Source organism: Amblyomma mixtum, chromosome 1 (assembly GCF_055824585.1).
Source record: "Amblyomma mixtum isolate Tamu chromosome 1, ASM5582458v1, whole genome shotgun sequence".
NCBI lineage: Eukaryota > Metazoa > Arthropoda > Arachnida > Ixodida > Ixodidae > Amblyomma > Amblyomma mixtum.
Window position 1 is genome coordinate 11,981,410 of NC_143012.1, and position 15,997 is coordinate 11,997,406.

General features: G+C 47.4%; 1 protein-coding gene across 2 annotated transcripts in view; it reads right to left on the reverse strand.

Moving 5' to 3' along the window:
• mmy (UDP-N-acetylglucosamine pyrophosphorylase mmy) overlaps positions 1 to 15,997 on the reverse strand; it is a 73,323-nt gene that overhangs the window by 21,443 nt on the left and 35,883 nt on the right. The gene's annotated exons all lie outside the window — the stretch shown is intronic.

The following is a 15,997-nucleotide window of genomic DNA, read 5'->3' on the forward strand; positions in this document are numbered from 1 at the left end:
AAAATAAGAGACGACTCGCTCTCCTATTGGCCTAGTAATTAACACTATAAAAACTAATATTTCGTATTTAACAGGCGCACTTTTAAAAGTAAATATGTTTTCAAAAAAGATGTTGTTTCTTAGATACTATAAGAGGTTTTTTAATGGCATTTCGGAAGAGTAAAACCTTTTATTGGCGTCGTGTGTCGTCGCGTTTTCACTACTATGGTTTGTACACTCTGCATTCGCGCGAAAGTCGTCTGCGCACACACGAACAGCGTTTTCGGAATGAAAAATCTTAGTAGTGCCACTCCATGTTCCCGAAAAATTACGACTGTGCCGCAACAAGTAGCTCACCGCCCCATGATGCTTTGGGCGTCCATGGTGGCTGAAGTGCAGCGCCGCCAGCTTTCCCTCTAGGTAATAGTAAGAAACTCTATGGTAAATATACTATGAACAGGAACGCAGCGCGAACAGTACGCTCAAGTACAACTTTCTGACGCTAAATGGCGCTAGTGAACACGCTTATTCGGGAATTGATCAAAGTATAGTCCACGTGCACAATCATAGCGAGAAATTTGAATCGTTAGGAGCGACGAAGATTGCCAGCTGCGGCCACCTTATCCCCGCAAACTTCTTAATCTCATCCGCCCCCCTAACCGTAAAGGCCGCCAGACGTCCTGCTCTCTAACAAGTCCCTTTAAAAATCAGTGCTTTATTAACCCATACAGGTGCCGCTGGTTATTCTGATTCAAAATAAATAGTTTTCCGCCTCATTAGTATCTCCAGGCTTCCAGAAAGCCGATCCGTTAGTTTTAAGAACCAAAATACGACGTCTAAATTATTTACAGGCCAGTACAGAATTTCGGACAAAGAGCCACAACGGTGGAAAATTGTAACACTGAAGTGCCAGGAACAGCAATAAACATCCCAAGGTACAGTAGAACCGTTTTCTGATTTGGAGATGAGCATATGACTCCAGAAATTCAGGAAATTATAATATATATATATATATATATATATATATATATATATATATATATATATATATATATATATATATATATATATATATATATATAAAGCAGTGAGCTTGGTAGAAAACCTTCCGCTGTTTTCATGCAGGCAGATTTTTCGTGGCATGAAAAAGCACCCTATTTGCGATATGAAAGACACTAAATTCGCCTGAAACAAAGAAAACAGTGCTAAGCTTAGCAACTAGGAAAAATCTGCGAGGTTGCTATGTAAAAAACTGTGTGCAAGGCGCCTTAAAGGGTTGAAGGACAAATGCACGCCAGCTTTACGTAAGTGGACGCCATTATTTTGAGATTGTCGCGTGGAAACAATGCGCTGTTTCTCTGAGGGATCCATGGACCGCACAGCGAGCATCGCAAACAATACCGACCCTGAGTCGTTTATAAAACGCCGTTAGTAACACTGCGCCAAGAAAGTCACTTCTTTCTCTGACTGCACAAAGGCATACCTTACTATAGCGTAAAAAATAAAAATAGCTGCTTTTCATTTCTCCAGAAAGGCATTCAGAGTATTTTAATAAATCATAAAACATATCACCGCAGGGAAACAAACATATGACGTGGGTGTCCGAGTGGAATGTGCATTCTCGCTTGCGGCCTGCGCTTGTCAGACCTAAGGAGCTTGGTAGAACCGGTTTCAAACCGCGCTTTATATCTGAAAAAACATTTTCAGCTCTCGCCGAATGCTCTCAACAGAGCTGGCATTTCAGTTCAATTCACGTCCACTCGTCTTAAGGACATACAATTTCAAATGATACGCCCTGCGCACTTCGGCAAGTAAAATCCCAAAAAATCTGGAGCTGTTCTAATCAAAAGGGACTTTCTGTAGAGTTTCAAACTATTCATTCGGTTCTCCCCTTCTATCTACATTATCTGAGAACGTGCTATTACGTTTCTTCAGAGAATACATTGAATTCATCGCAAGTGCTCAGTGTCGCGACCCAGGACGTAAGGTATACGAGCCGAGGGTAGCGAAGACCAGCGAGGCGACGAGCTCTCGTATACGCGAATCAAAATGAAGTTACAACGTTCAAGGGAACCCCCAACTTTTATTGAAAACGTCCCGAGTTTCCACAGAGAATCTACTTGAGTACGTTTATTGTTGTTGGGCTATAGTTGGGTATGCATGTTGCACTTCAAGAAACAAGGCGCTAAAAAACACAGGAGACGAGACAGGACGACGATACAGGCGCCAACTTCCAATTGTTTATTTGGAGAATGAGGTGCAAGCATTTATACACCGCTCAACAGCATACATTCATTTCTTTCGGTGCTTATCAGAAGCCTCCACTTATCGTGCCGCACTAGCGTGTTGACACAGGAAATCGAATTCCGCCAAATACCGAATAAATAGAAGTTTTGTGTTTTGTGTTTTCTAGCGCCTTATCTTTTTAAGTGTAACAGAGAATCTATAGGGAATTTCACCGCAACTCCTTTGACACGCCGGGCAACGTGCACCCCATCTCGAACTTAATGGGGACATTCCACTGACAACATTTAACTGATTTCATAAAGGTTCACTGAGGACAAGCAGAAGCTCGCCCGAATGGATAATACGTACCGAGTTCGAATCCCGCAGAGACCACTCACCGTAAACGAAGCGCCTGTCCTGTTAATTTTGTCTCCCTGTGTCCGTGTCTGTTTAGCGCTATGTGGCAAGTGAACTGTCAGCAACTCGCCTTACATTCTCTCATCGACTCATTCTCTGCTGGGATTTCCTTTCATCCCCTTCCGCTGTCATTACGTGCGGTGAACCAACCGTCGAGGTTGAAACCGACATCTGAGACCTATCTGACCGGACGCCTCACCCCTTAGTTACAGCCGCTGACCATGTCATCTATCCTGGCCACCTCAAACACTATGCCTGAGCCTATTCTTCTTCGCCAAGGATGTACTGTCGCTTCAATCGCCAGTGCTCAGCAGACGCTTCTCTCCCTTTGCAAACCCGCGCATCCAACTTCATCAGCTTCATTTAGTGAATATGTATACACTTTTCCCATTGCAGATCTCTGAGGCTAGACTACACCACCGTGCACTTCCAGCCAGCAATCACGGAGTCCGTAATTGTCTCGGCGTTGTCATCAATTCGTCCCGAGTTTTAATCGAGCAGCGATCAAAAGCATTCCGTTTTCAAATCCAGTTTTATCAAATACGCATTTCGCTGTCAAGGAGACGGCAACGGACGTACAAAAGGCCAAACAGTCAAGTTTTACTGAAAACAAAGACTGGAAAAAGTTGGCACTGTGCCTCTTTTCTGACTTTAGACAACAGTAGCGCGCGCGTTCTATGAAGAGCACAGACACCTGCCCCCGTACATACCGAAGGTCCTGTGGAGCAGCTTTTCAGAACAGGCGCTGCACATGTTTCTAACTTACGTAAACGTAGTGACGTCAAACAGCAGGCGCCGTGTCTAAAAGCACGCAAACGCTATATTCTTCCGCGAGGCGACCAAGCTCCCGCGTCTGTCACGGAACGACGCACTAATAATAGAACGGGGATATGATGGATGACGATACGAGTGAACTTGCTCGTCTCTATGCACGAATGCACGCTCGGTCCGCAGCAGACTAAACTCAGAGTATGCAAAGGAGAGGGGGGGGGGGGGGGGCTGCCCCCCTAAAGACCTTAGGAAGGGTGGCGCAAATTTTGTACCGTACTGCTCCACGCTACCCAGAAGACATGAACGGATGCTACCATGAACTTTGGCCTCCCTTTACAGAAAGGCCTGTAGACGCCTACACGCCGTAGCTATACTGGAATGCTCCAGTTTGAGTTCTACCACGTGGAGTTCTATAGCATGCATTGATACCTCACTACAAGCGAATTCCTCGGACAGCAGCTCTCGCAGAGTGTATTTTAATCAGCTAGGCTCTTCAGATAAGACGACTACAGCGCGGCGCGGTGAACTAATTAGACTTGAGGATTCAGAACAGTGACAGCATAAACAGCAATGCACACGAAATCTGACGATGATGGTTTGATTTCAATGGGGCAAGAGCAGACTGGCCAAAGATACTGGACGAATCGGAGTCAAATATTCGTTTCGTTCTTCTTTTTAAGTAATTTTGCTGCAGAAAAGTCGAGCATCAGGCCGGGACCGAGCTTGTACCTATACAAAGACCGGCGGTTACCCGGAAGCACTGGGGATCGAACCCTGGACCTCCCGCGTACCAGGAGCATGGTATATGGAACAAGTGCGCGGCCGGAAGTAGAACAGGTGTTTTGAACCGACACACAAATGACAAACATAGCCAGAATAGCAAAATGGCGGAAGAGTGAAAGCGGAAACTACTTCAGCGACACCCAAGGCCTCGAGTGGTATAAACAAGAAAAAAAAAACTGCACGGAACAGAGATAATATATTCACTGAAAGTATACGCGTTCCCGGCGTATTCGCCATTGAATGGCATCCAGACAAGGTCCTCGAAATTGAGACTGGACCTCTTTTCACTATCGGACAGCAACCGGAAACGGCTCAAGGCAAACCAGCGAACAACCGGCAGTTGTTAAACTTAGACCCTGCACAAGGTCGCGCTAGACAAGCAATGCGAGTGACCTTTCTCTTCTTTCTCTCTCAGCCTTTTTTCACGTAACCCCTTGCGTCGTTTCACCCGCACGTCGTGGGACAAACATCGAGATCGGGAATCTTTCCACACACGGTGCCCTTTTATTTGTTTATGTCCGCGGCCTCCTCACTCGGGACGTGCGTGGCCTTTGGTATCGGCGAGTTCGTGCTAGCTGGACGCCGGAGGCCGACAACGGCACGTACTAAGTACGCGCGCACTATATATATAGATTCTCCGCAAAAGCTGACCCGGCTTCCTATGCTAGGCACGAAACGAGCACGCAACCAAGCCGATCGGCTTTCAACGTGTACCTCGAGAGAGCCGTCACATACGCGCCTTCAGACTATCATGCTGCGCCATCGACACGCACGTGGAGTGTGTTAAACTTGTTTTTTCGCTGACCGTCATAGACTTTCTATAAACTTCTTATAGACTATTGCCTTCGTATAGATATTTACTTCCGTCTATTCATAGTCTATAGACTTTATATAGACAAAAGTCTACTGAAAGTGTATGGCCATAAACCTATAGATTGTCTATAGACTGTCTATGGGATTTGTATTGTCTATAGACTAGTCTACAGGATTTATGTATTGAAAGCATATAGACTTTAAAGACAAACCTCTCTTTACACAGTCTACAGACTGTCTAAACAAATTTTTGTAAGGGCGGACCCGCAGCTATACCTTTAGCTATTATTTTGCACTTAATGTATTGCGCGATTGAAGGAAAAGATAAAGTTAGACAGGAAGGAAGCAACGAACTGTCTTCATTCGTTCTAACGTACATGTCTCGATATCGAGAAAGCTGCGTGCAAGCACGCTCATTCTCCGACTCCTATGTAAAAAATTCCGGCAAACTATAAACTATATTAACCACATACTATCAATGGGCTGTCGATATACTCTCTATAGCTTGTTTGCGGCCTGATAATGGACTGTCTATTGACTTTTTGAGGCTATGATTGTGATGTCTATAGACTGTCCATCGTCTCTTCATGGACTCGTCATAGACTGTCCATGGACTGCCCATGGGTCCATGGGTTGTCTATGGATTGTCTATGGATTGTCCATAGATTGTCCATGGATTGTCCATGGATTGTCCATGGATTGTCCATGGATTGTAAATTAATTTGTGAGGGCCTACACGTCCCATACAGCACGTTGTGCTCCACTGGGCAACACTGACTTTTGGACGGCAAGATACTGCCGTAGTTCTTCGTTACGACTCAACGTTTACCCTGAAGAGATATCTCCTTATAGCGCTGTGTAAACAAACATCGGAGGCTGTTGCAGCTCCAGTTGCAATCGTCTAAAAGCGGAACTTGGTAGGCGTACACTTCTCTATATCGCGGTGGCGTCGTGGGACTCCAGCCAAGCGGAATTGCATAACGCGCTCGAAACGCGTAATAAGACGAGGCGCCGTGGGGTCAACTTCCTTAACGATAAACGCGAAACCACCGCTAGCTAGCCACCGTTTCTTTCTTTAACTCGCCCAAACAGCCACGCGTGACCTTCCATTCACACAAACCCTGAGCCGTGCGGAGAAAGGGCGCTTTCAACCGAATCCGCAACACGCAAGCGTACGCTCAGCCACAAATGTGCAAAGGCCATGGCGAAAGCAACTGGTTTGGTTTGGTTTGGTTTATGGGGTTTAACGTCCCAAAGCAACTCAGGCTATGACAGACTGCGTTTGGGGCAGCTCGTTGTGATGAATGGAATAGGTGCAGCTGAACTGAAATCCCGCTGACGATGACCTTTAATGGTCCTCCTTCTGCGCCTGCCACCGGCCGCATTGTTAAAGCAAATTTCTTAATCCAGTCACTCCATCTGACTCAGCCGATCTCGCTTACGTTGTAGGTACGCTTCAAAGTGCAGAAATCTGGCTGGTGCAAAACTCACGAGGCAAGCTGACTGTCGCATCGCCTGTAGACATCCAAAATTACCTGCACAAGTTTACTGCCCCCCAAGATTCGGAGCAGTGGTGTGGCGACGCCTGGCAACAAAATCAGCTAAACAGACACAGTAACAAATTGTATAGATAAAACAGTCCGAAGCATAAAGAAATGAAAAGCCAAAACAAGCAATACATTTCAAAACCTCTGAAGCTAATGACAAAGGTGGCGGGCGCACGCTATTGATACGATTTGAAGGAGGTGCCAAGAACAATCGATCGTGCGCACGCGCGCGCGTGCGTGCGCGTGCGTGTGCGCGCGCGCGCGTGTGTGCGCGTGTGTGCGCGTGTTAAAAATTTCGCAAAGTAGCTGTTGTGCATTGTGATTCATACTGTGATTCATTTATCGTTTTGTAGCTATGTGCCTGATGCTTTCTTAACGAATTTTTTGGGGTTCATTATCCTGTGTGTTGTTCTTATCTACATATATTGTGCCTGCCCTTTCGATTCAGACATTCTGACGAAGGCCGTTCCTCAATAAATTGTTTCAAAGTTGGTCTACGTTCATGCTACTACATACCGTACCAAGATTTCTCTTTTCGTTGAATTATATGTATGTATATATATATATATATATATATATATATATATATATATATATATATATATATATATATATATATATATATATATATATATATATATATATATATATATATACCGTGTTCTGCAACTTTATCGGCACAGGTTTGAAAAATTCTCCCGCCACAACCGTTGGCCCGTTTGTGGTGAAACCGCGCACAAAGCTTCCTTATTGTTGTCCGTTTTAAGGCATAGTAAATATAAAAGTGGTACTTACTAGGTTTGGTCACGCGAGATGAGAAACAAGAAGCACCCGTGTTGAGATCGAGCCGCCGTCATCGAATTTCTGCCGAAAGATACTTGCGGCGTCATCTGGCATCGCTGAAGGAAAGCGCCGCAAAAGCAGACGGCAGAAATACGACGAGACAATGGAGAACATATCTTTTATTGGTAAATCACCGTCAAGTCATTTAATTTGTTTACGATAGTTTTCAAAATGCGTTGGCCGAAAAATATTTCACGCGCTTAAGCAGACGACATGGCCCGAACGACGCATTCAAAGCAAGCCGCCGCGCTTCCGTCGCGGCGGCTATATATATATATATATATATATATGGCCCAGGGAGCAGGCGGGTTTCGAAGCAGAGTTTTGCAACTGGCATGATAAAAATATCCCAGTATAACCGGGCGAAACAAAAAGGGGCGGCTTGTAGAATACTTTTCATCCGAAATTATAGAAAGAAATCAAACAGACATGTGAACTTTAATAAATTATCTGGTCATATCGGCTTCATTGGCGCATAAGCAATTACGCCAATCATGCGTCAAGGACAACACTAAAGTTGGAGTACATCTGATCACAGGAAAAAAAGTGAAGATTACCCGAGGGATAAACAAAAAAACCAACAACGCTTGCGTCGAGCAAGCAGTGATGACAGTCGCTTCTACAGTTCCCGGAGAAATGGATCACCGCGAAGTAAAGAAATTATTCTACGCTGCACAAACTCAGTACAGTGGCAGGCGCTGGGCGTATCGTCAACAAGTCCGGCTATAACGCTCGATGTCTGTCCAAATGGCCAGCCTTCCGTAACGCCCGTCTCGCAAGCCCCGGTCATACGTGACAGGCATTTCCATGGAAACGAGAAAGATTCCTCTGCTCTTCCACTAAGAGAGTGGCAGTGGAGAGAGTACCAGGAGAGAAGAAAGAAAAAAAAAACGCACTGGCCGCATAATAACTGCATGGGCGTGCATGGCTGGCGACTGAAACAACGGCGAGCAGTCGTGGAAAATCTTTTTTCGGTGATGTTCTGTCTGCGATCAGCATTCGGTGTGTACCTCTTTGATCGCGCGTCCTCCCTATACATGCGCGGCGTCCTTCGCGAGGCCTATACAGCGGCCAGCAGAGCTAGAAATGGCGGCGCACGCAGTGAGCGTATAGAAGGACGACTTCGCGCGCGGGTGTGCATGCTCCCCACATATCCTCCGAACCGATCTCCGCATTCGGGGCACGACCACCGGCTCCGCAGAAGCAAGTAACGGGACGGTGGGGGACAAAGTGCCCGGGATTACTCCACCTGACCGCGCATGCTTGTTACATATACGCAGAACCGGAACGGACTGGGAGCGGCCGTGAAAGGAGATTCGAGAGATGAGAAATGAGAAAGGAAGAAATAAAGAGAGAAAGCAAGAAGGAAACAAAGAAAGAAAGAAATAAAGAGAGAAAGCAAGAAGGAAACAAAGAAAGAAAAAGAAGGAAAGAAAGGAAGGAAAGAAAGATAAAGAAAGAAAGCAAGAAAAAAAGAAAGGAAAAGAAAGAAAGAAAGGAAAAGAAAGGAAGGAAAGGAAGGAAGGAAGCAAGGAAGGAAACAATGAAGGAAGGAAGGAAGGAAGGGAAGAAAGAAATACAGAGAAAGAAAGAAAGAAAGAAAGAAAGAGAGAAGGAAACAAGGAAAGAAAGAAGGAAGGAAGGAAGGAAGGGAAGAACGAAAGAAATACAGAGAGAAAGAAAGAAAGAGAGAAGGAAACAAGGAAGGAAGGAAGGAAAGAAAGAAAGAAAGAAGGAAAGAAAGAAAGAAAGAAAGAAAGAAAGAAAGAAAGAAAGAAAGAAAGGAAAGAAAGAAAGAAAGAAAGAAAGAGAGAGAAAGAAAGAAAGAAAGAAACAAAGGAAAAGGACAGGCCTAAGAGTAAAGAGAAACTGGTGAGAAATATCGCAAGCAACACAGGTAATCGGCATAATATTGGAAATGGACGGCCCTACCGTGAACAAATTTATTAAGCTAGCTGAGAGCTCGGTTCTTACATTTACTTCGGCATGTTTTTTTTTTTTACTGCTCTGGTTTCTTCCGATGTATTTATGACATGCAAGTGTCATTCCTGTTTTATGACTTCATTCCTTCATTATCTATGCCACATGAGTTGCCTGTGCAGCATCCTATGTTAGGATTCAAACTTTAGTCACTCAAACTGTATTTGTGTACCATATTATTTTGTCCACTCCTGTAAAAACCCCAAGAAAGGGATTGGCAGTATTCTGAAAAAAATAAAGTTGCCGTAAAGATTCAGAACAAAAAAAAAAAAGAAAACTCCGAAATAAAGAACGGGCGAAACTCGTCGCGGATGTATGACGACGGATCACGCCATACAACAAGCGTGCTCCAGTTGAACCCGCATGCCCCCGAGATCGAGCGGACGCAGACGCGACGGGTACTCGGGACAGTTTGGGACCAAGGCAGTCCGGTCGGCGCCACAGCCCGGCAGCTAAGCCAGCTTCCGCCTCCAAAGCCGACGACTACACACGCGCCGTCGACGAAAGAAAAACAAAACTATATATAAAAAGTGAGAAGATGCAGAGAAAGAAAGTAAGCAGCTCTGAAACGAAGGCAAAACCCGAATAGCGCCGCAAAGGCAAGAGACGTCTCGCGCCAGCTCCACCGTCTGTGCCTGACGTGAGCTGAGTAAAACCGGGAGGCGAAAAAAAAAACTGCAAAAGCGAAAGAAAAACATGAAGCGTGGAAAAAGGCTTCCAACGGGCTCGCCCAGCATGCAGGCAGGGGCGTCAAGCAGCGTGGATGAACGTCCACAGCCCCGGCCGGAACAATGGGCCCGAAATTGCGGCAGCCGAGTTTGAAACTAAGGAAAAAAAAGAAAGCGAAGATGACGGAAGCAAAACGCTTGGCCTAGCTTCGCTTTCCCGCGCGCTCGGCTGATGGCTGTACCCGAGCACGTGGGATCAAATCCCGAAGGCGGCGGTTGCGTTTCGATGAGGGGGGGGGGGGGGGGGGGGGGGGGGGGGGAAACACAAATGGCGCCTGTATGTTGTCCGATGCCAGTGCAGGGTGTAAGGAACTTGAGGTGGTCGAAATTGATCCGGACCTCTCCCGTATACACACTGTAAACACGAATACGCCTTCATGGAGGTAAAAATGGAGTAATTTGTCCTCTGACGCGCCATATAGCACTCGTCCGCTCTTCAGCGGCCTTCAATGCGCGCCCTTGGCCGTCTTGGCCGCTTTCTCACGTTATTGTGCTCGCAGAATAATTAACGAAATACTCTAAGCGTTGCACAAACTGCAGGTGCAGGCAGCGTACTGCAATAGCTAACAATCGCGTCGAGGGAACTATATGTGCATGGGGTGAACACTAACACGAATACGTCAATATCTGGGCGTTTACATGAGCCCGACAAAAGTCGGGTTAAGGGGGCTGTCGGGCCGAGAACCGGTTGTCGGGCTCATGTATACGCTAGGGGGTCGAGCTAAGGGACCGTCGGGTCGAGCAGGGCCAGCCCGACTGCAGGGGGTGGGTTGACTCTGCACGACCCGGCTGGAAGGAGCATGTATACGCTGCCGCATCGGCTTAGCGCCTCCTCTCCTGCCTCCTCTCTTTCCTCCTCTCTGGTCTGGCTGGCGCTGATCAGGAACTCGGAGATATTTTTTCCAGATGCTCGCCGAACACCGCCATGTTGCTTTCCTCCTCTCTAGCTGCTTCGGAAAGGCGGTATCCGTGCGTCCCGTGCGTTCTCTGCGGTTCTCCGTGTTTATTGTATGCGGTTGCTTAGCTGTAGTAGCCCGATTTGGGTGTATGCGCGATTTAAGCTGAAACGAGGCCTTCAGGAAACCACCGCGCAGTCGTCTGCTGTTCAAACAACTACAGGAAGCGAAGGCGGCTTGAAGCGGAGCAGTGTGAAAACACAGAGAGCCACGGCGGCAGTGCGTTTGCGGGCTGTTTCAGTTACACATACCTTACACGCGAGCACCTACTGCTGATGTCGCTAAGATATGTGTCGTCTGTGAACCTTGCAAAATCAAAACATAAGTAATAATTCTGGGAAATGATGCAGCAGCACTGCGTGTTGCGTGAAACATTTCTGTTATAGCTCTTCTGTAAAACAGTTCTTCTGTAAAAATTTTTGTGCACGCTTGTTTGTTTTTCATCAGTCCCCCCCTATGTAATGCCCTGCTGATCCCTTAGGGTATTCTGAATAAATAAATAACTGCTGACACTGGCGACTGATTATTAGCGACAATGGCACTGTAAACATAGCTATTTGACAGTACTTGAAAGCCATGATGCATTGCGCAAATGCCACAACTGTTTGCTTGCAGTAAATATCCGATAAACCAGCAGGACTTAAAAAACTCAAGGCCGCAGCTTTGACGTGTCCGCCTTGCATCGTGACACCTCATGCTTCGACCAAATACTATTTTCAACTGACGCCATAATGCAAAGTGCCGATTGTTAAAAAAAAAATGTGCCTATTAGGGACGTGCAATCAACAGGCACGCAGTGCCCAGCCGACCACACGCACGTACTTTTTCGCTCTTTCGGCATTAATCAGAGGCCGCACCCGAGACGGACCAAACAGATACACCTCTCAGGAACTGTCACAACATGTGCACCAGTTTCGAGTGTATAAATTACATCGCGTTCGAAGGCCAGATGCCTCTCTACTACATCCTTTTCCGAGTTTAGCGAAATGTCAGACGACGCGAAGCTCCACATCCAGTTTCCTCTGTTCCTGCGACACTTCGCTTCGACGCGCGGCGCCGACGGATGCACTGGCGCTCCGAAGAGCGCTGCCACACACTCGCATGCTCACGCTAAGAGTGGACCACCCTAAATTTGCAAGCTTCACCAGTTATTTTACCGTTAGTACGAAGTAATCAAGAAATTTATGCAAAGCCAAAAGCCGCAACAGAATTCTGTGCGCTTATGCGCTCCAGCGGTGCCTTCTCCATGTAGCACTACAGAAAGTACCGTTTTTTAGGACAGTGCAGAGGGAAAATGTTGTGAAAGACGCGGTCGAACGCAGTTTCAATCTGTTCGTGTCACCGGCGCAACGCAGGACAGACCGCTTGAGCGCTTGACAGCAACACTGCTGTTAGCCCGGAACGGAGCGGTTTTTCTTTTATAACTACAACATAGAAGCGCTCAGCAAGTTTCGTGCTCGCATTGATAAATGTCTCCTTTATAGATACCAGAAAGCCGTTAAATGAATTTCGCACACTTGCGTAGAAGCGCACCTCCATTGTCGATTTTCGGCACAACTTGCAGGGAAACATCCGCGTTGCCGCTCGCCGAAGCACGGGCCATTTTGTTCACAGTTGCTGAGTGCATACAGTGCAACACTTTGCTGGTCAAAATCATGCAAAAATCAACACTCGGATAAGGCTGAACAGCGCGGTGAGTACTCGCTGCCTGTATTGCAGCGTGGCCACCCAAGCCAACATGGCGGAGAAATCGGCCAGACGCAAGATGGCGCTGCTGTAGAAAGATGGAGCGCGCACCTGAGCGAAGCACTCGACAGCAAGCGACAGCGAAATCAAGACGTATATAAAGAATTTGAGAGGGAGATGCGCGGTATGGGTAATAATTTTACATGGGAACAGCTGCGCACCTGCTGGAAGAACATGAAGAAAAGGTTTACGCTTGTAAATATTTAAAAAGTCGTCCTTGTGTTACCTCCCGGGTAATTTATTCGCGGATTTTAGGAGCTGTTCGGATCGGACCAGTAGTCCTTAGTCTTGAACGAGACCATTTTGACGTGAGGCTTCGGAAGCGGCGGAAGCGAACGTTTTGACGTTACATCGCCACGGCAAGTACCATGTTGTGCACATTCATCCATGAAATAGAGCTGATTCAAACATAACATGAAGCTCAACGCAACAGCGGAGACACCCATTGTAAATCAAACCGAGCCCCTGCCGGCTTCCAAGAGAGCGCGCACGCGAACGGGCGAACCAACCGACCGGAAAGAGCAGCAGTCGGGAAAGGGAACTTTTCGTCCGCGCGTTCCTCCTCCTCTAGCATGCGTGTGGTTTGCTTGCTCGACGCTAGGGGTAGCGACGATCTCTGCCCGACCGAAAACCGGTTCATGTAAACGCGGTGGGGTCGGGCTGGTTAGCCCGACATCTGGCGCACCCCGACCCGACCCGCAACGTCGGGCTCCATGTATACGAGGCTAATATGAGAGTATGCTATGAGAGTATGAGAGTATGAGAGAGTAAGGGAGTATGCTGTCCTCTAGCGAACCGCGCTAGACTCTCTTTTTAGTCCTTTTTGTTTAGAGTGTACACCTATGCCAGAAGGGATGATTTTTATACTGATTTACTATACGTTCCTCCGTGCTCGTGCCCAGCCATTCTCCAGTGGCATTATAGACCAGCGTATGCGCGACGCACTTCTCTCATCCAGCCGTAAACAGACGGCCTTTCAAGGCAGGCGCGCTGTGTCCTCGCTGATAAGATCGTCTCGCGGTGCCGCCAAATACGACCCTTCGCCGGTTCGCTCGCCGAACCAGTGGCGACACACAACGGGCTTGCCGAGAAGGGCACCGCCTAAGCTGTCAACGAGCTCACGAGCTGTTGTACGAACAGCTTTGATCACTGGGCTCCGTGTTCTCTGACGCAGTGGTCGTACGCAGCTTTCACTTCAGCGTCGATAAAAACTGCGAAATACGGAACGCATGGCCGTGGTATACGCAGCATTGAAAGTGGAGGGCTCGCTTCTATAGCCGCTTCTTCGATATACCCGTCATTTCGTAATATCGAGTTTTTGTGTTTTTTTTTTTTCAGAACACACGCGCGTGGCCTACTATACTGACTCCGGCGAACAAGACCTATTCAATAGGCTGCGAACAGAGTGCCCCAGGTCATGATAATGCCCCCCCCCCCCGGCTGACAGTTTTGTTCAGAAAAAAAACGTACCCCTCTACCCACTCCGCTGCCCCGCTCGCTGCGCTGACGGCGCGTGCCATGAGCACGAGTATGCACGCATATTCCGTTGCTGGCCCGATCAAGGAGATTATTATTCATGCAATCCAGAGAGAGAAAAAAAGCTGACACTGCTGCAGGCCGCGGCGAAGAAATTCGCCTTGACGAGAAACTGGTTCCGCACGTCTGAAGCTGCCAGCCACCGAAAGAACTGTTTTTTTTTTTTTCATTTAGTTCCTTTTTCTCATTCCTGTTTCTCTCATGCGGGCAGCTTTTTTTTCTCACGGCGTCAGTGCAAGGTGGCAGAGGCGACGACGAAGAAGCGACGACGGTGGCGTGGTGTGCGATGTCAACCGCGTTCCATATGCCGTGCACACACGGCCAACTGCCTACCGAGGCCCGCTTCTTCAACCAGTGCAGGCTTTTTTTTCTCTCTCTCCCTCTCTTCGAGGACGAACCGCTGTGCAAATGTGCGCGAGGTGAGCGTGTGTGCGCGCGAGAGAGACTCGTTCGACCGGGTGCACCAGTTACACGGACTACATACATACTACTCCGGGCGACCGAACAGGATTGGTTGGGAGGCGCAACATTCCTGGCCACCGTTCCAATCAGCGGGATTAATCACGGGAGTTGGATTCCAAGGCAATCAGCTACACGAGAACCATCCTGAAAGAGGCAGCGTGTGTGTCCTCAGAACCAGCCCCATGAGAATGTGAGACAGTGATGATGTATGTGAAATAAACCAGCAGTACTGAAACTATAGAAATGCTTGACGCTTGTTCGGCTAGTTGGTTAAACATGACTTCAGGGCAGCGCATGTAGAAAGAAGGGACGGGGTAGGACAAAAGAGTAAAGAGCGCTGAATAGAAAAGCGCTGGGGAAAAAATTCAGGGGAACTTTGGTACTCTAAAGTGCTGCAAGGTGAAAGCCTTTCCTGGCGCACTGTTTGGCATTGACTGCGAGACTGTTTGTGCTGTACTAGTGCTTTATTTGACTGCACACTTTGACAGCACATTACAGCTATACACTTTGACTACCGACTTTGACTGCTTCTTTAGCACGACTCTTTCTGCTTCGATGAGTTCGGTTGTATCCATGGCTCTGTTCGCAGTATCTATAGAGGTATATAATGTGGCCACCCACGGACGCCTTAAGCCCCCTGTCGGAGCGGACGACAACTATTTTATTAGTTGTCGTCTGCTCCAAAAGGGGGCGTCAGAGCGGGGGCGCGCGCATCGAGGCACCCTAGTGGGTAAACTCATTACTGCGAATCCGCTCACTCTGACGTCATAACAATTTCGACCAACCGAAAAGCGTGACGTCTCTACCGACAACCTTCTGCTGAAAACCCCTTTGTCGACAACCTTCTGTCGACAACGATGAGGCATAAAGGCTTTCGCCTTAATATTTCTAGCCCGTATGTTGGCGTTGATTAAAGTAGGGGGGGGGGGGGTGCATTAAGTGCGTAATCATTTTAGATGTAAGATCATTTGCACAGAAAGCAGAAGAAAACGACGTGCCGAAGGTGGGATTCGAACCCACGACCTCTGAATATCGCGTGACGTGCTCTATACCAGCTAAGCTACGGAGACATCTTCTGCTTTCGAAGCTACAGAATATGTTGCGTGTATTGACAGTTCGGTATAATGCGTTACATAAAGTTTGACTGTGTGCGAAAGCGTCAGTATTAGACAGAATGGGCCTTATAATACGCCACAAGAGATCGCATTAC